The sequence below is a fragment of the Vulpes lagopus genome, chromosome 10, assembly GCF_018345385.1.
Source record: "Vulpes lagopus strain Blue_001 chromosome 10, ASM1834538v1, whole genome shotgun sequence".
NCBI lineage: Eukaryota > Metazoa > Chordata > Mammalia > Carnivora > Canidae > Vulpes > Vulpes lagopus.
Genome location: NC_054833.1, coordinates 66,373,393 through 66,400,147, shown reverse-complemented (window position 1 = coordinate 66,400,147; position 26,755 = coordinate 66,373,393). Strand labels below are relative to the sequence as shown.

Genomic DNA, 26,755 nt, shown 5'->3' with positions numbered 1-26,755 from the left:
TGAGAACCACTGCCTTGAATATACAAATACATGTCTCGAAACTTTACAAGAATAGAATCATGCATTGATATGCAATGAGTGTTTCCAGTTGATAATATTGTGTTCATCCTTCTGTGAATACATGTACAGCTATTTTATTGTTTGTAGCTCCTGCATGGATTTTCACTGTAGGCATAAGCAATACTTTATCTAGGGGCCTAATTTTTTTTAAGATTTTATTTAAGAGAGAGCACAAGCAAGGGAGCGGCAGAGGCGAGGGAGAAGCAGACTCCTCGCTGAGTAGAAAGCCTAGCGCAGGGCTCTATCCCAGGACCCTGGAATCATGACCCTGAGTCTAAGGCAGACTCCCAACCAATTCAGCCATACAGGTGTCCCACTAGTGGTCTACTGATGGACCTTACAGGTACTTGCAACTTTCTGAGTTCCTCAGGGCTCTTTGTTATAGACCACTGAATCTATTCCAGTTGTTTTAAACAGAAAGGATTTATTCGGTAAGGGTAGACCTCTCAAAGAATTGTTAGGAGGTTGTTTTTTTTTTCAAGATTTTATTTATTTATTCAAGAGAGACACAGAGAGAGGCAGAGACACAGGCAGAGGGAGAAGCAGGCTCCCCACAAGGAACCTGATGCGGGACTTGATTCCAGAACCCTGGGATCACGACCTGATCCGAAGGCAGACGCTCAACCGCTGAGCCACCCAGATGCCCCTGACTTGTTAGGAGTATTAAAGAAATATACTTGGGATGCCTGGGTGGCTCAGCGGTTGAGCATCTGCCTTCGGCTCAGGGCCTGATCCCAGGATTTGGGATCAAGTCCTGCATCAGGCTCCCTGCGAGGAGCCTGCTTCTCCCTCTGCCTATGTCTCTGCCTCTCTTTCTCTATGTCTCTCATGAATAAATAAATCTCTTTTTTAAAAAATGAAGAAATATACGCTAGGTGGGGTGCCTGGATGGCTCCATCAGTTAAGTGTCCAACTCTGATCTCATGGGTTGTGAGATTGGCCCTGCATCAGGCTCCATGCTCAGTGGGGAGTCTGCTAGAGATTCTCTCTCTCTCTTTCTTTCTTTCTCTCTCTCTCTCTCTCTCTCTCTCTCTCTTCCCCTCTATTCCTTCCTCTGCTCACTCTCTCTCTAAAATAATAAGTAAATAAATCTTGGGCAGCCTGGGTGGCTCAGCGGTTTGGTGCTGCCTTCGGCCCAGGGCATGATCCTGGAGACCCAGGATCGAGTCCAACATCGGGCTCCCTACATAGGGCCTGCTTCTCCCTCTGCCTGTGTCTCTGCCTCCCTCTCTCTCTGTGTGTGTGTGTCTCTCATGAGTAAATTAATAAAATTTAAAATGAATAAATAAATCTTTAAAGAGAGAGAGAGAAACCTTTGCTAGGCTGGAATTCTAGGGATAATGGCCAGAGTCTTCATATCAGAACTGGCCCACTAAGGAGGTGGCCTTGGTGGTCAGGAAGATGCAAAATCGGGAACCTGCTACCAGAGTTGTTGGCTCCACTCCTGTTAAAGAAAAAAAAAAAAGCACCTCTCCTGTAGTCTGGACTAGCCAAGTGGATGTCCCAACTTTGCCTCTTTCTCCAGGTGAGTCAGTTCTGAGTCCATTTTGTGCAAGTGCCTGTGATTGACAGAACCTAAATCACATCCTGGTTCTGAATGCTAGCTGCAGGGGTGTCTTGCAAATGCACCTTTCCACTTTCTAGCTCTTAGAGTGGGTTAGAAAATTGTTGATTAAAGCAATCCATAACACCTATCATATCACCCACTCTTACAAATAATACCATGAGGGCATCAGCAAAGTGGGGGAGTAAGTAAATCTAAGACTCCTTCCCTCCACAAAAGCAACAGATAAGGTGGCAAAAACTGTCAGAACCAGCCTTTTCATAACACTGGAATCTAGTCAAAAACTTGGAACAAGCAGGGAAACACACAACGAAGGGAGGAAGAAGCTATAGTTTCCATGCAAGAGCTCTGCCATTTTGACCCCCCACCCCATACCATCCTCTGTTTCCCAGCTCAGCGATAGCCTTACAGATGGTGACCAGCATTCCTTGTGCAGCTTGCTAGTACCACAGACCTTGTTCTCAGGGACCTGTGGTGATGTATTTTGACCCGTCTGATGGTTCCCTAAAGGATATATATAGTATACATATATTTATATGGCTCAAGGGCTTACCTTTGTTTTGCTGGCATAGGAGTTTTCCCTGGGCTTCTCAGGCAGCATTTTTCAAGAACACTTAAAAGCACAGGTATTGACTGTGTGTCTGCCTTAGGCTTAGGTCATGATCCCAGGGTCCTGGGATCGAGTCTCACATTGAGCTCCCTGCTAAGTGGAGAATCTGCTTGTCGTCTCTTCCTCTGCCCGCCCCCCCATGCTTGCTCTCTCTCTCTCTCTCTCAAATAGATAAAGTCTTTTTAAAAATAATAATACTCAAAATGCCAACTTTAAACAGAAAATTGCAGGTAGGCAGAGAAACAAGAAAGTTTGGCCCATTCATAAGAAAAAAAAATAGGAACTGTCCCTGAGGCAGCCCAGACATTGGACCTACTTGAAGCCTACTGCCATAAATGCGCCCAAAATGTTCAAAGTGAGAATATCAACACAGAGATGCAAAGTGTGAAAAAGGAACCAATGAGAAATTCTGGAGCCCAGAAGTATTATAATCGAAATGAAGAATATGACAAGTCATGTCACAGATGTGAAGAAATCGCAGCCCTCCTACACTGCTGGTGGGAATGTCGAGTGGTTGTAGCCTCTGTGGAATAGTTTGGCATCCCTAGTAAGTCAAACATAGATTCACCATATGAAGTAGCAATTCCACTCCTGCGTATATACACAAAAGAATTAAAAATAAGTGTTGAAACATGAATGTTTACAGCAGCACCATCCAATAGCCAAAAGGTGGGAAGAGCTGGAATTGTAACTACTGGATGGATGAATGGATAAAGAAAATGTGTCTATCCATACAGTGGACTATTATCCAGCTAAAAAGTTGAATGAAGTACAACACACATGTACCTTAAAAACATTATATTAAGTGAAAGAAGGCAAATGGAAAATGTCACATCTTATGTGATTCCATTTATACAAAACACAGAAACTGAAAAGATTTGTGTTCGTCAGGGGCTGAGGGTCAGGGGGCATAGGGAGTGGCTACTTAGCAGGTACAGGGTTTCCTGTTAGTGTGATGAAAATGTCTGGCACTGGAGTAGCAACAGTTGTAAAACATGGTGAATGGACTAGAAGCCACTAAGTTGTACACTTCATAGTAGTTTCAGGGGTGACCTTTGTGTTACATGAATTTTACCTCAATAAAATAAAAGTAGTGTCATGGTGATGAATATCATTTAGCACACCTTTTCTAGACTTGCATTAGATTTTTGTAAAATAAATTCCTGGGAAGTAAAATTCTTTAATGAAAGGGTACATTACACTTTGGATTTTGATACACGTTATCAAATTGCTCTCCTGCATGGTAATTCAAGTTTATAATCCTTTAACAATGTCCACGAGTGCCTGTTTCCTCTTGCCTTCTCCTCTATTGGATATGGATACTCATCTTTCCCTATCCAAGAGGAGAAATGGCATCCCTTATAAATCGTTCATTACAGGTGCAAGTTGAGCACCTTTCATTAGTTTGTTAGCCATTTATGTATTTCTTCTGTGAAATACTAGTACACTTGCTTTGCTTGCTTTTCTATTCACATGTTTATTGTTTTTCCTCAAAATATATAAGAGCTCTTTTTGTTTTATTTCAGTCAGAGTTTATATGTGCCCATAATGGAAGATCTAAGTCTCAGCCTGCTTGGGCTGCTGTAATACCACGAACTTGAAGGACCTAAACAACAAACATTGATTTTTGCATGGCTCTGGAAGTGGTGAGGGAGAGGGTGCTCCCTGAGCTCTTACTAAAAGGACACTAATCTCCTTTTAAGCAGGATCCACGCCCAGTGTGAAGCCCCAGTAGAGGGCTTGATCTCGTGACCCTGACATCACAACCTGAGCTGAAATCAAGAGTCAGACGTTTAACTGACTGAGCCACCCAGGTGCCCCTCACCTTTTTTGATCTTCTGTGTCCTGGGCCCTATTCCTTTTTTCCTTATTTTTCCCCTTTCTTGTTTTGGTTCCTCCAGTATCTTTCTGAGCAAGGGTTTATGGATGATAAAATTTTATGACCTTGCAAAAGAAAATGTATGACCTTGTATCTTTATTTTACTCTGACAAATGGTAGTTTAATTGGGCATAAAAATTTAGGTCATAGGGACACCTGGGTGGCTCTGCAGTTGAGCATCTCCCTTCAGCTCAGGGTGTGATCCCGGAGTCCCAGGATCAAGTCCCACATTGGGCTCCTTGCATAGAGCCTGCTTCTCCCTCTGCCTGTGTCTCTGCCTCTCTCTCTTTGTCTCTCATGAATAAATAAATAAAATCTTTTTTAAAAAGTTTAGGTCATAAAATTTTGTTCATAATTTTGTGGGCATTGTTCCATTGTCTTCTAGTTTCCAGTGTTGCAGTGAGAACAAATAATTCTAATTCTTCATGTGTGATCTTTTTTTTTTTTTTCTCCTCTCCAGAAACTTGTAGGAGCTTCTGGTTGTCCTCAACTTTCTAACATTTTAGGGTGATATACCTTAATGTGGATGCTTCTTTTTTTTTTTCCTATCACGTTGGGTACTCCTTATACTCTTTCAGTAACATAATTCATGTACTTATTTTCTTGAATTATTTTTTTGCTAATTTCTTCCTTTCTGTTTTCTTTTTCTGGTACTCCTCCTGGCCTGATCTCCTAATTATCTCTTTTCACTTTTCTTCCATTTCTTTGTTTCACAGTTTACTGAGAGACTTTCTTGATATTCTAAAATCTCTTAAATGTTTCGTTTCTGTTATCATATTTTTTCACATCATTCAGCCTTTAAAATCTCTAACTGTATGGGGATCCCTGGGTGGCGCAGCGGTTTAGCACCTGCCTTTGGCCCAGGGCGCGATCCTGGAGACCCGGGATCGAATCCCACGTAGGGCTCCCGGTGCATGGAGCCTGCTTCTCCCTCTGCCTATGTCTCTGCCTCTCTTTCTCTCTCTCTCTCTCTCTCTCTCTCTGTGACTATCATAAATTAAAAATAAATAAAATAAAATAAAATCTCTAACTGTAAAAATAAATAAATAAAATAAAATCTCTAACAGTGGTAAAATATATATAAAATAAAGTTTACCATCTTGGGATGCCTGGGTGGCTCAGCAGTTGAATGTCTGCCTCCAACTCGGGGTGTGGTCCCGGGATCTGGGATTGAGTCCATAGGGCTCCCTGTGGGGAGCCTGTTTCTCCCTCTGCCTATGTCTCTGCCTCTCTGTCTTTCTAATGAATAAATAAATCTTTTTTAAAAATTTACCATCTTAACCATTTTTAAGTGTCCAGTTCAGTATTACGTATATTCACAGTGTTACACAGTCAGTCTCAAATCTTCCTAAACTGAAACTGTATACGTTAAACAGTAACTCCCCATCCCCTTGCCCTCAGCACTGGCAGCCACCCTTCTTTCTATCTCTATGGTTTTGATGGCTCTTGTACCTCATATAAGTGGAAAAATGACTTTTCACTCGGAAGAATGTCCTCAAGGTTCATCCATGTGGTAGGTAGCATGTGTCAGGAATCTCCTTCGTTTCTTTTTGTTTTTTGTTTTTTTTTTTTTTTAAGATTTTTTTTATCTATTCATGAGAGACACAGAAAGAGAGGCAGAGACACAGGCAAAGGGAGGAGAAGCAGGCTCCACACAAGGAGCCCGATGCAGGATTCGATCCTAGGAATCTGGGATCATGCCCTGGGCCAAAGGCAGGCACTCAACTGCTAAGCCACACAGGTGTCCCAATCTCCTTCCTTTCTAAGGCTGAATAATATTCCATTGTATCTATCCACTATCATATATGTACATCCGAGGAAATATTTTTCAGACCCTGAATTTTTTATAGCATTTCTGGTTTTATTTTGCAGATGGGATATCTTCTACTAATCTTGCCCAGAACAATAGCTTGCTTTTATCCCCAGATCTTCTCTCTGCCTAAATTCTTTCTTCCAGATTTCCTTTGTTTTGTTCTATTGCTTAATCTCTGTGTGCTAGAGACTTTATCAGAAAAATAGTGGCCCTTGACTTTTGCTCTCATATAAGTCTGGGACTCTACAAAGCTGATTGGCTGCTCCTGGCTTCTGTGTGAGTCTTATAAATGTGGTCCTCACTGTAGAGTACTATACCTGTGCCATGTCCTTGATGGACTCTTGGTGTCTTGTGTCTTCAGGTCTGCCCTGTTGAGCTGGTCAAATTCCCCAGAGAAGGACCTTCTAGTCTCCTGGCTGAGGACACCAGCCTGGCAGTCAGGTTTTAAGGGAGCAGACCAGAGAAGAACACAGGGGGTAGGAGGGTCTATTAACTATCTGGGTACCCTGCAAAGTCCTCTTGATTCCCCTCTTTTCAGGGCATCACTGTTGCCTCACTATGAAATGTCATTTTTGTATTTTTCTATTAACCTTAAAAATAAAATAGTCATTTTAGCAGCAAAAATGGGTTTATTCAGAAATAATATAGAATTGCAATTTGGACAAACAAGCTATGGCAAAACCACAGACAAGTAAAAAAAAAAAAACAAGAGAAGAACATTATTTTATGGAGAAAAAGGGAGAAGTTGGGAGGAGTTATTTTGAATAAAAGTCTATTGGAGAAAAAGCAAGAGTTCAGGGTGACCATAGTTTCCTTCTCATTGGCTGTGTTGCAGGGATAGTCAGTGTTTTGTAGGAGATGCTGTTTCCATCTTTCCCTGCTGGGGCCTGTAATGGGTGATTCTTGGCGGTTGAGGATTCTTCTGTTGTCTGTAATTGACAACTTTTCCTACAACTGATACTGAGTGGTATATTAATTTTAATATATAAATTTTATTATTTATTAATTTTCACAACTGTTTGCTGATAAATGCTCTCTTAACTAAAGGAAGCTTGCTTCTGTTTTGACTTTACTGAGAATTTGAAAATTTGTTTTTAAATCCAGAAATAAATAAGAATCGTGCTCAATACCCACCCTGTCTAGAGACCCCATATTCCTCCCCAGGCTACAGTTGACTCAAATGACCTTGCAGACAGATTTCCAAACTAGTCCTGTTTTTAACCACCTTCATTCTTACTTCCCAAAGTACCTCACACCACCCATTTCCTGAGCCTCTGGGAAATTTGCACTAAAATCAGGTTGGATCTTTGCTCATCCCCACTGCTGGCTTGGGATTTAGTTTTGTTAGGTCTGTTATGTTAGTTACTTCTGGTCTATCTGCATTTCAGGTGCCAGAATTTTGTTTCCTTTCCTCTTTCCTTTTTTGCTTGTCAGTTAACACCTGGGGGCGGGGGGGAGCAATCTCTTTTTTTCTATGGTCTTAGTGAGGCTTCAAGAGGGAATGAAAGTAAGTCCATGTGTTCAATCTGCTTTACTTACCTACAAGTCTCAGAGCTCTTTATACATTAAAATATTAGCCTTTATCTATCACAGGGGCTCTAGATCATCTTTTTAAAATATTTAAATCTTCTTTTGCATTTATGTTTATTTTACTATGTAGAACTATAACTTTTTTCTTTAGGTGAATGGCCATTTGTTTTACCATCATTTATTTAGAAGTCTCTGTTTGAGTACCCTGGTAGACACAGGCATAAACAGGAATTTAGTAGGTGTCTGATGTTCTGGTCTTCCACTGACTCATGGTCTGGTTCTCTGCCACACACTACTCCTGTGCAGAAAAATGAGAAAGTTCCGTCCAATATGCTGTACCACAGGAGGAGTTTCTGTTAGCTGTCATCGTGACAAATTACAAGTTTTCCATCTCAATGTTTTTCATTAATTGCTTTTATTTGCTGATTTTCTAGAGTCGTTGAGGCAAACTATTGCAAATAATTATTTTTTTCCTTTCTTTCCGATGTTTATTGTACTTTTTTTAATTGCATTCATGAAAGTCCAGAAAATGTTGAACACTACTGTTGATTTTGGATATTCTTGTCTTGTTTTCCATTCACAGTAGCATCACACCTTTAAATATATTTTTGTGTTGTTTCCTAGTAAATACTCTCTCAGCTAAAGGAAGCTTATTTACTGAGATTTTTTTTTTAAATCTGGAAATAGGTAAGTATTGTATCAAATTCCTTTTTGACATTTGTTGAACAATGCATAAGGGGTTTTCTCTTTCAACCCACTTATGTAATTAACATAAATATATTATACTGTATAACAGATTTTTTCATAGGGATACATTCTTATATTCCTGGGTTAGAAATCCCAATTTAGTCACAGGACATGATGTATATCTAATCCGGTATATTACTCTTGGGGGAAAATTGCTACTTAATTATGGTCATTCTTTAATATGAAGCATATTTTTATACTCTGTTAGTTAATAAAGGGACATTTGGCTTGTTATTGTTACATGGCTTAGGTATAAATGAATTTTTGTGTTAATATTCCTGGTTTTTTGTTAAGATGTCAGCAAGCACTGAAACCCTGTATCATTTGTACACAATCCAAATGCAATTAGGTATTTTTCTGCCTTCTCCAGTAGGGTTGGTGACAATTTTTAGCCAGAAGGAACATATTATACTCTGGGATATAGGACAGATCCACAAGACTCTGATGCTCCTTCTAACAAATGAGAACCCAAAGTGTTCTGAAATTTTGTTGGGTTGAAGTTGGGAAACCCCTCATTTAGAAGTTGCAATTCTCATGTTCCCCAGAAGTGGAGGCTTAAATTTTTCTTAGAACTGAATGTTCTTTTCCTTTGATCAAACTCCTCTGCACAGACCTTTTAGTTGCATGTAAAGCAGGCCCCTCCACTTGTTCTCAAGGGAATCTTGTGAATGGCCCAGAGCTGCCATCTGTGGGTGGTGGAGGGTGTCCTTTACTATGTGGCCAGTTGATTTGTGGAATTCTGAGTGAGGTGTATTAAAATTTCTTACTCTGATTGTAGTTATTGTCAAAATCTTTGGTTTCTAAGTTTTTACATAAGATATTTTGATACCAGACTTAAGGGTTCATAACTCTTATACGTTCTTAATATGTTTACCTTTTACTTCAGTTAAACCTTCTGACCTGGAAGTTTTCCTTTTTTATGCTAATATCCTCTTCCCCTTTCTGCTTAACTTCTATTTGCATGGTATATTTTTATAATTCCTTTGTTCTTCATCTTTCTTATTCACACACTTTAAGTATATTTCTTACAGTTTAGCTTTATCTATGATCCAAAAATTCCTCTAATAGAGAAATTTAGCTCATTCACATTTTCTTGTGGCTTATTAGTGTGTATTTACTCTTATTCTTGTTATCTTCTTTTCAGGATGCTTTTCTTACTAGATTTCTTTTTCCTGATTTCCAGTCACCTAACCATGAACACATTGTAAGGCCTGTGGATTGAAAAGATGAGAAAGGCCTAAGAATCTTAGTAGCATATTCTGATAATTATATGAAAACTAAAGCTAAAATAAGTTCTATTCAAATTTGAGTAGAATAAACAGACTTTTTCCCCTCAAAATCAAAGCTTTCCGATGCAGGGCTAGAAAAGTCAGTTGGATTAATGAGGAATGGGCCAGTGAGCCCCAGTGGGGTTGGACATCAGAGAAAGGGCCCAGCTGCCTTTGCCCCACACACTTTCTGAATAACCCCAAGGAGGGGCCAGGCAGACAGGTCACTAGCCCTGTGAACCATCCAGAGCCAGTGTTGTGCCCAGATTTAAAGACCCAGTAGACCAGCGGGGAGGATAGGCCAGACAGCAACCTGGAAGGGTTCTGGTGATAAAGCGGAGGTGAAGACAGAAGGGTCAGACATGTCCCTGCCTGACAGTGTCAGACTTCTGGTCACACAAGCACCAGCTGGGGCTGAGTCCTTCTGCAAGACAAGGTGCAGAGCCCCCAAGGCACCAAAGTTCCACCAGGCACAAAACAGTGGCAGCATCACAGCCCAGCAGAACTACCAAACAGTGATTTTAAAGGAACCACAGGAAACTTTTCACTCAAATTGGGGAAGTTACCTAACAGCTTGCTAAGTGGAACAGGATATTCTTGAAAGTACTCTTAATTACATGGGAGGATTCATCGTTGTTGAATGAAATCCACTTAGCTGCTTTTATCGGTGTTTGTGGGCAGATGGGCAGGGATCTGTCCCTTCTGCTCTGTTGTCGTTCCTGTCATCCTTGATCTCTTTTTTTCTTTTTATTGTGGTAAAATAGACAGAATGTGAAATTCACCATTTTAACCATTTTTAAGCATATAGCTCCATGGCGTTAGCACACTCGTGTCGTTGTGCTGCTATTAACATCATACACCCACAGAACTTTTTCATCTTCCCAGTGGAATCTCTGTCTAAGAACCAATCCCCCAGCCCCTCGTAAGCTCAGTTCTGCTTCCTACCTCCATGCATTTGGCTCCTAGAGGTGCCTCACAGAGGTGGAATTATCCAGCATTCGTTCTTTCGGGTCAGGTTTATTTCTCCTTACATAATGTCCTCAAGCTTCATCCATGTTGTAGCATGTGACATCCATCCATTTTCCTCCTGGATGAATTCACAGGAGGGACGCTGCTGCCATGCTTCCGACAAGCTTCTGCTACGCTTTCTCTGGGGGGACCCTTGCCACCATGTCTTGAAAGCCTTTCAGGTCTCCATAGCTGACAGAATTAGACTCGTATCTGTAGCCTGTGTGGGAGGTCAGCCTTTTCTGTATACCTGTTTTGTTTCTTCTCCCTTTTCTCAGAAGTATGGAATGTAGTCCACACCCCAATCCCCCATATCACCAGCACCTACCAGAAACAGAGAAAGTCAGTCTTCCTTGTCACTAAGGAAAAGGAAAGTATTTTGGTCACCAAGAATTTGGGCTCTAGAGCTCTGTAAGTCAGAAAAGTCTGTTGAAGAACTAGAGGTGGATGGTAACAGCCTGGGGGAGGGTTCAAGTAGAGGCTGGGCATGGAGTAGAGGCTTGGAGGGAGAGCAGAGATCCACAGGCCCCTAAGGGAGTGGCCGCTGCTCAGAGACCTGGCTGCAAGTGCACAGGACAGCCCCAAAACCCAAGTGTAGGGCTCAGCTCAGCAACTCTGCAGGCTGAGAGACCCACATCCTGCCTGTTCCAACCTGCTGAATTCCTTTCTGTTTTTTAAAGATTTTACTTGAGAGAGAGAGGGTGTGGCACACACACAAGTCGGGGGATGGGCAGAGGGACAAGCAGACTCCCTGCTGAGCAGGGAACCTGCCTTGGAGCTCCATCCTAGGACCTTGAGAACATGACCTGAACCAAAGTCAGACACTTAACCACCCAGGCACCCCAACCTGCTGAATGCCTACAAAATGCAGAAGATGAGGTGGGCTCTTAGAAACAGCATCAGATTCCAGTTAAGGGCTCTTGATTTGAGTTAGTTGAGTCTGGTTTTACAGGATCATTTGAGGGAAACATCTGCGTTCAAACATTGCCAGTGCACACATTTTTTATATGTATAGAATGTTAGATGTCCTGCCAGCTTCAGGAAGTAAAAGCATGGTTTTCCAAATAAAATGTTGTAAGAACGTTTCCTCCTGCTGTGGACTGAGGTTGATTTAAAGTGCCTTTGTCCTATCCTCCCTGTGGATCCTTTGTCCTGCCAGAGGACCTCCATAGATCAAATATGCCAGCAACTGGTATTGTAGCCAACACCATCCAATACCAAAAGCCATTATCTTGCCGTCATTAAGAGAGACGAGGCCTTAATGTCTGCTGCTGTTCCCTCTCGATCCCCCAGGACAGCATATAAGTCTATTTAGATAATAACAGTCCCAAGTGAATCTGCACTGAGTATTTTTTTCCGTTCTCTTATTCATGAAATGTTCATCTGGGAAAAAGAAATAGTCTAGCTCCAGAAGCTTATGATTTTAGAGACTGAATTCAGTCTTTCTGGGAGTGAGAGGTTTAGCTAGGATTGAAGATTGTCTCGTATAAGTTAAACTTGGTCATGGAACAAAATTCCTTAGAACAAATTGCTTAGTTCTTACGTATTATTTTCTTAGTAGGCACATCCAAAAATATAGAAATGCTGTTTCCCCTTAAAAAAAAAAAGTTTTCCTTACTAAAAATACTCTTATTTGGAGTGGTAGAGAGAGCATCGGGGTGGACAAGATCACGTTACTCTCTGAAACTTTGTGGACACTTTTATGAATGTGGAGGGAGGTTATCACATGTCACGACATGGGAGGAGTAAAAGCGAGAAGAACCTCTCTGAGGGCAGCTTGGCAGAATCTGTCATAATTTATTCCTTATGTGTACAGTATGACAACAAAAGACTGGAGGCGACTTAAAGAGACTGTGATATCGGGGTGCCCGGGCGGCTCAGTGGTTGAGCATCCACCTTTGGCTCAGGGCCTGATCCTAGAGACCTGGGATCGAGTACCACATCGGGCTCCCTGCAAGGAGCCTGCTTCTCCCTTTGCCTGTGTCTCTGCCTCTCTGTGTGTCTCTCATGAATAAATAAGATCTTTAAAAAAAGAGAGAGAGAGCATCCATCCATATGATGGACTCCTCCAGAAAGAGAATGGAGAGTTAATGGTAATGAAAATTGAGCTCTTTATTGAAGAGTCACCATATAGCTGACATTTTTATAAGGGCTTCCTATGTTATTTTTGCATTTACTCTTGACTGCAATCCTCTAGGGTATCTATTCCACAGCCATTTTAAGGATATAGAAACTAAGACACAAAAAAGTTTAGTAATTGCTCACAGTCATACAGCTAGTACGTGACAGGGCTTCTGGCTTCAGAAGCCAATCTCTTGATCTCTACACTATCATTGTTTCTCCATGTGTAGTGAAAGAACCTCTCTAGATCTCAGTAAGCGGGAAGAAATCAGAGTACAGAACGTGCCAACATTTGCATAAAAGAGGGGAATATATATGCACGTTTGTGTAAGTGCAGCACAGTGCTGTCCAGTAAAACTTTCTGCGATGGTGAGAATGCTCTAGAGCTGTACTGTCCAGAACATGAGCCACTAGCCATTTGTGGGGCTTGAGCACTTGAATGGTGGCTAATGTGACTGAGAAACTGAATGATAAGCTTTATTCAATTTTAACTAACTTAGCCACATGTGGCTAGTGGCTGTTGTATTGGATAGTGCAGGATAGGATATACATGCAAAGGTGCAAGGGAAGCTGGTAAGAGATCATTTAACCTTATAGTTTTCAAATTCTACCTTAGCAAAACCTTCTGCAGAAAACTTTAGTTGGAAGAGCAGGTCCCATAGCTGATCATTTTAAAACCACTGGTATAATCTAACGGGTTCATTTGAAAGATGAGGAAACTGAAAACCTGGGTGGCTCAGTCAGTTAAGCACCTGCCTTTGTCTCAGGTCATGATCCTGGGGTTCTGGGATCAAGCCCCACGTTGGGCTTCCAGCTCCTGGGGAGCCTACTTCTCCCTGTCCCTCTCCCTCTCTGATCTCTCTCACTCTCACTCACTCCCTCTCAAATAAAATCTTTTTTAAAAAAGCAACAGTAGGAATAGGATCAAAAGAGGAGATAAGTTCCAAGGAACCCAACCCCCAAAGTGATTTCCTTGAGGAACAAAAGGTTGGTTTCCATTCTCCCCTTTGCAACAGTTGTAAAAGAAGTAAATAAAGTAGGATGCTCTAAGTTCTGTATAGCTATGTAACTACCCCAAAACTTAGTGGATTACAGTGTTCATTTTGTTCACATGTCTAGAGTTTAGGCCTGTCTCCTTTCTGTTCTACCATGTCTGAAGCCTCCATTGTCTAGAGGCTGGAATAGTTGTGGGCTGGCCAGTTTCTCTCCAGAAGACCTCTCTGCACTTGGCTTGGCCTGGGCTTCGACACACCTCAGGAGCCTCAGAGAGAGTGTTCCAAGAGTACTTAGTAGAAGTTCAAAGCTTCTTGTGATGTACCCTGCAAGTCCCAAATGTCACTTCCTCCACATTCAAGCAAGTTATTAAGGCCAGCCCAGATTCAAGAAGAGGAGAGTTAAATTCCGCCTCTCAGCTGGAAGATTTTAGAGAATCTGTAGCTGCCTTAGATCTGTCACATAAGGAAAAAAAATTAAGGTCTCTAGCAAGTTCTTAATTGCATCTTCCCTCCCTCATCTACAGCCAAGTCTTTAGTCTTCTTCGATATTTTTTGGGGAAAAAACACAAAACCAATTTTTTCAGATCTGTTTAGCCTAAAAACATAAGGGCTCATATTCATTACCTTGAAATTGACATTGGCCTATTTTGTCTGTAAGTGATGTAATTAATATTTTTAATAACATTGTTTTTCTCAGTTATAAAAGTAATACATGGTCATTGAAGAAAAATTGGAAAACACAAAAAAGAAAATGAAGAGGGACACCTGGGTGGCTCAGCAGTTAAGCATCTGCCTTTGACTCGGGGTATGATGCTGGAGTCCCAGGATCAAGTCCCACATCGGGCTCCCTGCATGGAGCCTGCTTCTCCCTCTGCCTATGTCTCTGCCTCTCTCTCTCTCTCTCTCTCATGAATAAATAAAAGAAAAAAGAAAAACAAAATGAAGAATTAAGTTAAAATGTCATCTCACTTAAGTTTGGTTTCCTGTTTGTGGCCTGTTGAGGTCTTTTTTGGATTTTGACTCTATTCATTTGTTATTCTCTGTCCCTTCTAGACTATCTCAAAGTCAGTGAAAATGGAGACAAGTATAGGACCAGTCCCCTAGATTGACATTTATGTACTGAAAAACATCAAGTATTTAGAACAAATTGCATAAAGCAGACCCATAGAAACCTAAAACATCAGCGTCTTCCCATGAGCTTCACAGGAATGCCTACAGATTAGAAAACTGAGTTTAGATAAGGGTTTTTTGGTTTGTTTTTAATTATGGACTGCTTCATGAATTTGCGTGTTATCCTTGCACAGGTACCATGCTAATCCTCTCTCGTTCCAATTTTGGTATATGTGCAGCCAAAGCAAGCACTATAGATTATTTTTCATAAACATTTTTCAAAACCAGAACAAGTTTGCTTAGCTTAATTGATAGAAACTAGGATATTTCCAGTTCCCCATTCTGAACAATGATGGTGTGGCAAACATTCCTGTGGGTGTCTTTGGGGAAACGCATGACTATTTTCTCTAGAATAGATACCTACAGGGGATCCCTGGGTGGCACAGTGGTTTGGCGCCTGCCTTTGGCCCAGGGCGCAATCCTGGAGGCCCGGGATCGAGTCCCACGTTGGGCTCCCGGTGCATGGAGCCTGCTTCTCCCTCTGCCTGTGTCTCTGCCTCTCTCTCTCTCTCTGTGTGACTATCATAAATAAATTTTTTTTAAAAATGTTTAGAATAGATACCTACATGTGAAATTACTTAGTCAAATCATATTTTTATTTTTTAAAAATATGTTTCTTGTTGCCTTCCTAAAAGCCAATGCCAATTTATATTCCCATCAGCCAAAGTAAGAATACCCATTTTGGGGTTCCTGGGTGGCTCAGCCGGTTAAGCATCTGATTCTTGATTTCAGCTCAGGTTATGACCTCAGAGTTGTGAGATCGAGCCCAGCATTGGGCTCCCTGCTAGATGTGGAAGCTGCTTAATATTCTGTCTCTCCCTCTTCCCCACCCCTCTCTCATTCTCTCTCTCCTCTAAAAAAAACCAGAAATGCCCATTTCCCAAATCTTCATTAACTGTGAATTAAAAATCTTTTTAACTTTTACCAATTTGATGAGTGAAAATAGTTTACTATTTTATTTTTTGATGAGACTCAAATGTTTCAAATGTTTCTGACCCTGTTTCCACTTCACTGCATTACTGATTCATTCCTCAGCCAATTTTTCCTTGACTTGTTATCTCATATGTATTATAAGAATATATTCCAGATATTAGTAGTTTGATATATATATATAAATATAGATAGATAGATCCTTTAATTTTGTTATACAGAAACAATTTTATGTAATCAGTTTCTCAATCCTTTTTTAAATGCTTTTTCTGTTTTGTGCCTTACATGGCTTTCTTTCCCTCAAGAGTATAAACCTATTTATTTAGATTCTAATAATGTCTAATTTTGGCTTTTAAATTTAGCTGTCTGGAGCTTATCTCTAGACAACTAATATCCAAGAGGAGGGAAACTCATGAGGAGACCCCCATGGTCAACATTGGGAACAGTTCCTATGTCAGAGTGTAGAGAGCTGGAGTGGCAACTGAGCATGGAATGCCATGGAGCCTCATGAGGGAGGCAGCCATCAGTGGCAGCTGAGACAGCAGCATTCTAGAATATGGGGCATCAGAAAGGAAAAAGCTATGCAGAGAAGGGGCCCAGATAGTTTGTGTGCAAATCACCCTGTGTATGCAACCTCAGGCTATGCTGTCCGTGTGTGGGGCTGGACTACTGGAGGTTTACCAGATAGTCTGAGATGAGAACAGAGATATTATTATTTTGGGGGGGGAGGGGAACAGAGATATTAAAATTGAATGTGTAGACATCTACCCAATCCAAGGAATGAACCCTAAACCCATGTGCGAGGAAGGAAGTGTAGGCTGCATTTGTTGAGATTTCACAAGAACCCACTTGCATGTACATATGTTCTATACTGTGTTTCACCAAATCTTCAAAATAACCTTGGTTCTCCCAGGGCGCTTTTCCTGTACATGCTGAACTCCAGTGAGAAATTAATTTTTCTTTCATCCTCTATGATCTGTACACTGTTACACCCCTCCCCCTCCCAAAATAGTCTAATTTTACAGCTGTGACTATAAAGACATATCAAAAAAGAGTCTCAGAGAAGTCCCAGGAATGAGGATATTTAGGTCATGGTGTGCCCAAGACATCTAGTTCCTGTAGCTGTGAACAGACTGCATTTTCTTTTAAATATTTAAGTTAAATATTTAATTTTAATATTTAATTTAAATATCTTTTAAATATTATAGTTGTCACATAATATTATGTTAGTTTCAGATGCATGATTCAACATTTATTTTATATGTATTACTAAATGCTCACCATTTAAGTGTGTTACCATTTGTCACCATACAAAGTCATTATAATATTATTGACTATATTCCCTATGCTGTACTTTTCATCCCTGTGATGTATTTATTTTATAACTGGAAGTTTTTACCTCTTTTTTTTTTAAAGATTTTATTTATTTGAGAGAGAGCGCAAGCACAAGTGAGGGGAGGGGCAGAGGGAGAGGGAGAAGCAAACTCCCCACTGAGCAGGGAGCCCGATTCAGGGCTCAATCCCTGAGGACCCTGAGATCATGACCTGAACTGAAGACAGATGCTTAACTGACTGAGCCACCCAGGTGCCCCAGAAAGTTGCACCTCTTGATCCTCTTTACCTATTTTGCCCATCACCCCACCCCTTCCCCAGTGGCAACCACCAGCTTATTCTCTATATTTATGAGTCTGTTTCTGGTTTCTTGTTTGTTTGTTCATACATTTGTTTTTTTATTCCATGTGTAAGTGAAATTATATGGTACATGTCTTTGTCTGTCTGACTTATTTCACTTAGCATACTAGGTTCTTATATGTCACAAACAGCAAGATTTCATTCTTTTTATGGCTGAGTAATATTTGTGTGTGTGTGTGTGTGTGTGTGTGTGTGTGTGTGTGTGTGTGTGTGACATCTTCTTTACCCATTGGACATGTAGGTTGCTTCCATATCTTGGTTATTGTAAATAATACTGCAATAAGCATAGGAGTACATACGTTTTTGCAGATTGGTGTTTTTATTTTCTTTGGGTAAATACCCAGAAGTGGAATTACTGGATCATATGGTATTTCTATTCTTAATTCTTTGAGGGACCTCCCCACTGTTTTGATTTTTTTTTAAGATTTTATTTATTCATGAGACACAGAGAGAGAGGCAGAGACACAGGCAGAGGGAGAAGCAGGCTCCTCACAGGGAATCCAATGTGAGACTCGATCCCCAGACCAGGATCACACCCTAAGCCAAAGGCAGACGCTCAACCACCAAGCCACCCAGGCATCCCCCACTGTTTTTTATAGTGGCTGCACCAATTTACATTCCCACCAACAGTGCATGAGCATTCCCTTTTCTCCGCATCCTTACCAATGCTTACTTCTTGTTCCTTTGATACTAGCCATTCTGACTGGTATGAGGGGATCGTCTCATTGGGTTTTGATATGCATTTCCCTGATGATGAGTGATGTTGAGCATCTTTTCATGTATCTGTCAGCTGTCTGTATGTTTTCATATCTTTTTGAGAAAAATGCCTATTCACATCCTCTGTCCATTTTTTATTTTATTTTATTTTTTTATTTGAGAGAGAGAAAGTGAGTAAGAAAATACAAATCAGGGAGAGGGGCAGAGAGAAAGGGAAAAGCAGTCTCCATCTCAGGACCCTGAGATCATGACTCAAACCAGAGGCAAACCCTTAACCCACTAAGCTACCCAGGTACCCCCTCTGCCCATTTTTTAATTGGATTGCTTGTTTTTTATTTGTTTTTTTTGTTGTCGAGTTGTATGAGTTCTTTATATACTTTGGATGTTACCCCTTATCATATACATTATTTGCAAATACCTTCTCCCATTCAGCAGGTTACCTTTTCATTTTGTTGATGGTTTCCTTCACTGTGCAAAAACTTTTTAGTTTGATGTAATCCCAATAGTTTATTTTTGCTTTTGTTGCCCTTGCCAAAGGAGACAGATCCAAAAAAAATATTGCTGAGTCTGATGTTGAAGAATTTACTGCCTATTTTCTTTTAGGAGTTTTATGGTTTTGAGTCTTTTATTTAGATCTTTAATCCACTTTGAGTTTATTGTTATGTGTGGTGTAAGCAAGCAATCCAGTTTCATTCTTTTTTTTTTTTAAATTTTTTTTTTTAATCTATTTATGATAGTCACAGAGAGAGAGAGAGAGAGAGAGGCAGAGACACAGGCCGAGGAAGAAGCAGGCTCGATGCACCGGGAGCCCGACGTGGGATTCGATCCCGGGTCTCCAGGATCGCGCCCTGGGCCAAAGGCAGGCGCCAAACCGTTGCGCCACCCAGGGATCCCTTTTCTTTTTTTTTTTTAAGATTTTATTTATTTATTCATGAGAGACACAGAGAGGGAGGGAGAAACATAGGCAGAGGGAGAAGCAGGCTGTGGGGAGCCCAATGAGGGACTCGATCCCAGGACCCTGGGATCACGACCTGAGCCAAAGGCAGACACTCAACCACTGAGCCACCCAGGTGCCCCCAGTTTCATTCGTTTGCATAAGGCTGTCCAGTTTTCTCAACACGATTTATTGAATTTTTTTCATCATTGTATAGTCTCACCTCCTTTGTTGTAAAATAATTAAGCATAATGTGTGGGTTTATTTCTGGGCTCTTTATTCAGTTCCATTGATCTATGTCTATTTTTGTGGCAGTACCATACTGTTTTGATTGCTACAGCTTTGTAGTATATCTTGAAACTTGGGATTGTCATATCTCCAGATTTGTTCTTCCTTCTTAAGATTATTTTGGCTCTTCAGGGTCTCGTGTGGTTCCATACAAATTTTAGGATTATGTGTCCTAGCTCCGTGAAAAATACTATTGGTATGTTCGTAGGGACTGCATTGTATCTGTAGATTGTTTTGGCTGGTATGAGCATTTTAACAATATCAATTCTTCCAATCTATGAGCATGATTTTCATTTCCTTTTATTTTCATCTTCAGTCACTTTTATCAATGTCTTACAGTTTTTAGGATATAGGTTTCTCAGTTCTTTGGTTAAACTTATTCCTAGATATTTTATTCATTTGATGCAATTATAAATAGGATTGTTTTCTTAATTTCTCTTTCTGCTAGTTCATTATTAGTATATAGAAATGCAACAGATTTCTGTATATTAATTCTGTATTCTGTGACTTTAAAGAATTCATTTATCAGTTCTAATAGTTTTTTGGTGGAGTCTTTCAGGTTTTCTATAAATAGCATCATGTCATCTGCAAATAGTGAGTTTTACTTCTTCCTTACCAATTTGGATGCCTTTTATTTCTTTCTCTTGTCTGATTGCTGTGGCTAGGACTTCTAGTACTCTTTTGAATAAAAGTGGTGAGAGTGGACATCCTGTTCCTGATCTTAGAGGAAAAGAGTTCAGCTTTTTACCATTTAGTATAATTTTAGCTGTGGATTTGTCATATACGGCTTTTGTTATGTTGAGGTGTATTTCCTCTGAGCCCACTTTGTTGAGAGTTTTTTATTGTGAATGAATATTGAATTTTGTCAAATATTTTTCTGCATTTATTGAGATGATATGATTTTTACCCTGCAATTTTGTTAAGGTGATGCATCATATTGATTGTTTTGCAAATATTGAAACTTCTTTGCATCCCTGGAATAAATCCCACTTGATTGTGGTGAATGATCCTTTTAAAGAATGCTAAATTTGGTTTGGTAATATATTTTTTTAGCATTTATTTTTGAAGTATAGTTGACATGCAATGTTATATTAGTTTCAGGTGTACCACATAGTGATTCAGCAATTCTGCACATTATACAGTGCTCACCACAATAACTGTAGTTACCATCTGTCACCATACAATGTTATTGCAGTATTATTGACTATATTCCTTATACTGTACTTTACATTTCTGGCACTTCCTTATTTTATAATTGGAAGTTTAAACCTCCTAATGCCCTTTACCAATTCTGCCCATCCCTTCACACTCTCTCCTCTGGCAACCACCAGTTCATTCTCTGTGTTTAGGAGTCTCTTTCTATTTCATTGTCATTTGTTGTGCTTTTTAGATTCCACATACATGTGAAATCATATGATATTTGTCTTTTTCTGGGTTTGCTAATATTTTGTTAAGGATTTTCACATCTATGTTTAGCAGGGATATTGGCTTATAATTTTCTTTTTTTATAGTATCTTCCTCTGGTTTGGGTATCAAGGTAATACAGATCTCATGAAATGAATTTGGAAGCATTCCTTCCTCTTCAAATTTTTGTCATAGTTTGGGAAGGATAGGTATAGGTATAGGTATTAACTCTTACTTAAATGTTTCATAGAATTTACTTGTGAAGCCATCCTGTCCTGACCTTTTGTTTGATGGTAGTATTGTTTGTTTGTTTGTTTGTTTGTTTGTTTTTTAACCAATCCAGTTTCATTACTAGTAGTCAATCTGTTCAGATTTTCTATTTCTTCCTGACTCCATTTTGGAAAATTTTATGTTTCAAGGAATTTTTCTTTTAGATTGCCCATCTTGTGGGTACATAATTTTTCATAGTAGTTTCTTATGATTCTTTGTGTTTCTGTGGGATTGGTTGTAATTTCTCTTTCATTTCTGATTTTATTCCTCTCTTTCTTCTTGATGCATCTAGCTAAAGGTTTATCGATTTTGTTTATCTTTTCAAAGAACTAGCTCTTAGTTCATTGATCTTTTCTATTTTTCCAAGTCTTTATTTCCTCTCTGATCTTTATTTCTTTCCTTCCACTAACTTTGGGCTTTCTTTGTTCTTCTTTATCTAGTTTCTAATAGGCATAAGATTATATTATTTGAAATTTTTCTTATTTCTTGAAATAGTCTCATATTGCTATAAACTTGCCTGTTGGAACTGCTTTTGCTGTATCCCAAAGATTTTGAACAAATGCAAATTTGTTCAGGTATTTTTAAATTTTCTCTGATTTCTTCATTGCCCTGTTGGTGGTTTCTTAACTTTTCTCATCTGTTTCATTTCTTTTCATTTCTTTTCTTTTTCTTTTTGTTTGTTTGTTTGTTTGTTTCATTCCTTTTCTTTTCTTTTTTTTTCTGCTCAATTTGGATGATTTTTACTATTCTGTATCCAGATCATGAGCACCCTCCTGTTGTGACTAGGCCTCAACTGCTCTGGACCCACTGGCCCAAGCACAGCTGGCCCAAGCACAGCTGGCCAAGAGCTCCCCCCTGCCCCGCAAAAGCTGCAGACATGCTAGTGGGAGAGCTGCCCCCCTGCCCTGGAGCAGGAGTCACTTGGAAGGTGCACGAGTCGCAGCTGGGACTGCCCACCAGGTGTTGGCAGGGTATGAGCCACTTTGGAGAGGGATACCTGCCAGAGTGAGTGGATTGGCTGTGTAGGTCTGCAGGGGGAATGCTGGGCTGGGCAAGCAGCGCTGGCAAAGTAGATGGACAGTATCAGAACTGCTGCTGATACAGCAGATGGCTGCTCCCCGTCTAGGGCCAGCTAGGCTGAAGGAGGGCAAGAAAAATAGCACCTGCCAGCACTTCATTATCAGAGAAAGCTTCTACAGGTCCCTGCTCCTCCAGCACACATTCTAAAATTAGTCAGTAAATCTCATTCCAGTATAACCCAGGTGCTTTCCAAACTGCTTCCTCTGTTCTGGGTCTGAAATCCAATGATACTGCACACTGACCCTTTAGGAGCAGAATCTCCATTTCTTTTTTTTTTTTTTTTTTTAATTTTTATTTATTTATGATAGTCACAGAGAGAGAGAGAGAGAGGCAGAGACATAGAGGGAGAAGCAGGCTCCATGCACCAGGAGCCCGATGTGGGATTCGATCCCAAGTCTCCAGGATCGCGCCCTGGGCCAAAGGCAGGCGCCAAACCGCTGCGCCACCCAGGGATCCCAAGAATCTCCATTTCCTATTGCCCTTGGACTCTCCCAGATTTAAGTCCCAACTGATTTTCAAAACCAGACGTTATAGGGGGTTCATCTTACCAGGGTGTTTGGAGGAGGGGTACCTGAAGCGGGCCTTAATCCTCAAAGAGGACTTGTATACCTGTGACATTGCTCCTACCTGTAGGTCACCACACTAGGGGGTTTGGTTCCCTACCATGTCTCTGCCCCTGCTACCCTACTACATGTGGCTTTTCCTTTCATCTTTAGCTGTGGAAGAGCTGCTCTGTTGGTTTTCAGGTGGTTTTTATAGTGAGCTGCTCTGGGTGTAGTTGTAGCCTTGGTGGGAGGAGGTGGACTCAGGGTTCTTCTTCTCTCCCATCTTCCCTAGACCCCCAAAAACTGCATTTTCTCATCAGTCTCCTATCTTCCTCCCAGAAGATTTGGGATTTATTCTTTTTAACTTTTTCTAGACTTTTGAGTTTAGTGCCCACAGAGTCAACCCATTCACAGAAAGCTAATGTCGGAACCTAGAGATCCTTGGAAAAGATGCATGGTGGGAATGGGGCCAGACAGCTATAGAATCCAGTTGTGGTCTCCGTAGTATTGAGCATGGGACCCATTCCAGCATGTGCTCTGCAGCTTCTCTCCAGCGCTGATGTTTTCACCAAACCCTGCTGTTTCCAGGCAACAAAAGGCAAATGAAATGAGCCTTCTAGAAGCAAGTGCTGTGGATCGCTGGCTTTTGCTTTGCTTTTGTCCCCCCCCTGTTATTTACGAGTGCTATCTCCACATTCACCCCGTAGAACTTTGTCTACAGTCTCAGCCACTCAAGGGAATATTCCTGGATATTCACTAGTTAGTTGAGCTTCTCATGTAAAAACCCTTCAGTGTATTCACTTTTCTCAAATGACTTTTGCTGCACTGAGGACAAAATTTTATATCTTACACAGTTGTCTTCTAAGCGTTCATAGTAACTTAACCTGTTTTGGAGGTGCTTGGAATGTTACCATATATATACATATGTATATCTGATACCATATACCATACACACACACACACACACACACACACACACACATACACACATGTATCTCTGAGACTTCCTTTCCCCAGAATTATTTTCCACTCAGAAATATCTCCAAGGTATTTATATCCCAGAGAAAGTTAAAGATAATTTGCAATGTGTAATTACCATTTCCCTTAGGGAAATAATCAGCAAGAAGTTCCTTTTTGTTGTTGCTCTGCTTTTCCCCCTCAGTAAATCTTATAGTACATAAAATTGAAAAAGTTCACTCTATTTTTAGCAGCCACAATTCAGTCCCTTAAGATGACCAGTCTGTCTTTTCTGCTTTCCTCCTTCCCTTCCTCTCATCTTCCCTCCCCTCACCCCTCCCTTTCTTCCTGAGATAGAATGTACACACGCACAGTTCTGTGAAATTTCACAATGCAAAGGTACCCATGCAGTTAGCATCCAGGTTTAGAAACACAGCATTGCCAGCACTCCCAAATCCTCTGTCTGTTCCCTGCCTGTTACTAGCTTCCAGTTAAGGGTAGCATTTATCCTAGTCAGTTACCCACAAGCTCAGCAAGGGTCACCTACCCCCCATCCAAGGCCCAGCCAATCCAGATCGACCCTAATCAAAAATAAAGCTTTTCACCCCTGTTTAGGGGTTGGACCTAGAATTTGTCTTTACCTGGTTCCTGATATTCCTGAGAATGACCAACTAGCCATGCCTAAGAAATTGTTTTCTTTCTGCCCATTACCCAGTGTGTTGGCACAGTCCACATAATTACTTCCTACCATGGCTACCTCGTTCTCCCTCACTGGTTGCTACAGCAATACTGTGTCTTAGCCCATCTCCCTGAGACCCACACATCTGCCTTACTGCCCACCATGTGAAAAACGAGCATTGTCAAAGTGTGGCACCCCACATCAGCTAACTCCTCATTCACCAAGATATATCATTACAGCTCACAAAAATATATCTCAGTGAGCAATGAACCACTTTTGTAATAATGATAGCAACAAAGCAACCATTGAGATTTGTATAGTTCTTTGCATGATTTTACATGAGGTATTGTAAACATATGCATGTTTCTAGATGTTCAGCCAGCTATGAGCTGTGTTGAGTTGGGAACTGTTGGTACTTTCGTTGTTCAAATGAAATTACAATTTCAAGTGACACTCAGGGAAGAAGAATTGAGGTGGTTCCACTTCACCCTAAGACGGGTAAAGTTTTTACTTGATGGCATCATGTTCTTAGAAGGAGTATATGGCTACAGATCGTAGCTGGTCGTCCTTCATCTCTGCCAGTGTGAGAACAACTCAAGAGTCTTAAACATGACGGATGTGCGTTACATGAAAGAGAAGCATTTCCTGACCTGGATGTTGGATTTGATCACCTGCCTAGAATTGGAATCTCCATAATTCTATATATATGTTTTTAAAGATAGGCTACTACTCCTATTTCTAGTATAGTGTTGGTGTGGATGCTGAAGTGCCAGGGCCTGCTTTACAATGTGCCTCCCATTTCCGGAGAGGCCTGAGAGCTGCTGTCTATCTAGAAGCATCTGGGCTGTCTGAGCTCTCCTGACGTTGTGAGTGTTTAGATTGATTTTTTTCAACCCTGACTTTGATCTCACCAGATTTTAGTCTCAATCTGTCACTCATTTATACTTGTAGATCAAAAACTGCTCCTCTGTGGCACTCTGTTAACTGAAAGGCAGGGCACTTTGTTATGTGAGACAGATGGCATTGTCACCCCTTTGGGTCTGGTCTGTTCTGCCTCTCAGAATGTTCCTGAAGATTGTGCAGATGAAGAAAAATGACATTTGGTATCATTAAAAAAAATGGTACAAGAAATAAGTGTATAAAATGTTTCAACATTTTTGGAAATGAAAGATTTACCAAATCTTAAAAACTTTAGGTATAAAAGTAAATTTGTGAAAGAAGGAAGGCAGAGAAGGAGGGAGAAAGAAAAGAAAGAAAAAAGAAGGAAGGAAGCACAGCAAACAGGACACGTGCTTTGCTGTTGCACAGAAATGCAGTTTGCTCCTGACTCTGGCCCCAGCGAGATTTCTCTCTGCTCTGGCTTCCTCATCTATGAGATGGGTATAATGCTACTTATGATATACAGTCATTCTGAGAATTAAATGAGGAAATGCCCAACAGCAGGCACATCGAGGACACTCTACTAATGTCACTGCCCTCCCTACGCCCATTCTTAGAGCTTTATATGTAATAGGCACCGCATCTCGTTTTAACGCCTGAGACTTTTGAGTGAACCGGACACGGCATGACCCCCACGTAGGTCTTTCCTCTTCTTTTTTAACATGCAAACCTCTTGAGAAAATACAAAATTACAGTATTTCCCATTTCTGAAGCAGCATCCAGGCTCCATCAGGTAGCTCCAGAGTCTCCAAAGAGACTTTTTGAAGCCAGAAATGCAAATGATCAGCTTACCAGGAGGCCTGGCTCTTGCACATTCAGCCCGAACACAGGGACGGGGCATTCTCAGACTTTTATGTAACACTGATGCTTAGCAGCACTTAAAAATTGGTTGTGCTTGAGTCATGAAAACCAGACCAGAGAGGCATTATTATGGTTGTATGTTGCTCTCAGCCAGATATCCTTCCCCAGGTAAATGTAATTGCAAAGTAGACTGGAGAATCTGACATTCCTGAAAGCCGGCGCTTTGGGGGGACGTTCTGGGGTCCACCTGGGTCATCCTGGACTCTGGCTGGAAGGCAGAAGGGTTTGATAGAAAGGGCCAGAGGGTTGGGGCCTCGGCCTGCTGGAGTGTCTGTCATTCAGCATCCACGTACCATGTGTATGACATGTGACACCACGTCCTCTAGTCTCGGTGTCTTTACTGTGAATAAGCCATTTGACCTACCTCATCGCTAGAGGCCTAGTTAGCTCAGACTAACACAGGGAAAATCTAGATAAAATGCTCAAGTGAGGTCATGGGCCATTTGCTTGCAAACCCCTCAGGACTCCACATGGGAAACTGGGATACTATATTTTTACCACACATTTCCACCTACTTATGTCCTTCAAAACGTCTTTACACATGTGTTAGGAAGAATTCCATAAAGTCTCCCTCCCCTATTCCGATTTACCTTTGTGCTATGTTCCTCTTCACCCCTCCTCTCCTACTAAAGTGTATTTGCCTCTGTGGAGACACCCTTAATCACTTCCCAGAGCAGAGTGGAGCTGCTGCTGC

At 40.9% G+C, this 26,755-nt stretch overlaps 1 protein-coding gene and 1 non-coding gene across 5 annotated transcripts in view; one reads left to right on the top strand and one right to left on the bottom strand.

Annotated features, from left to right (window-relative positions):
- The window catches only part of SPECC1 (sperm antigen with calponin homology and coiled-coil domains 1), a 228,542-nt gene that overhangs the window by 179,946 nt on the left and 21,841 nt on the right, over nucleotides 1-26,755 (top strand). The window lies entirely within an intron of this gene.
- LOC121501041 lies at nucleotides 14,855-14,957 on the bottom strand. The gene has a single exon (XR_005990490.1). It is a non-coding gene; the product is annotated as a U6 spliceosomal RNA (small nuclear RNA).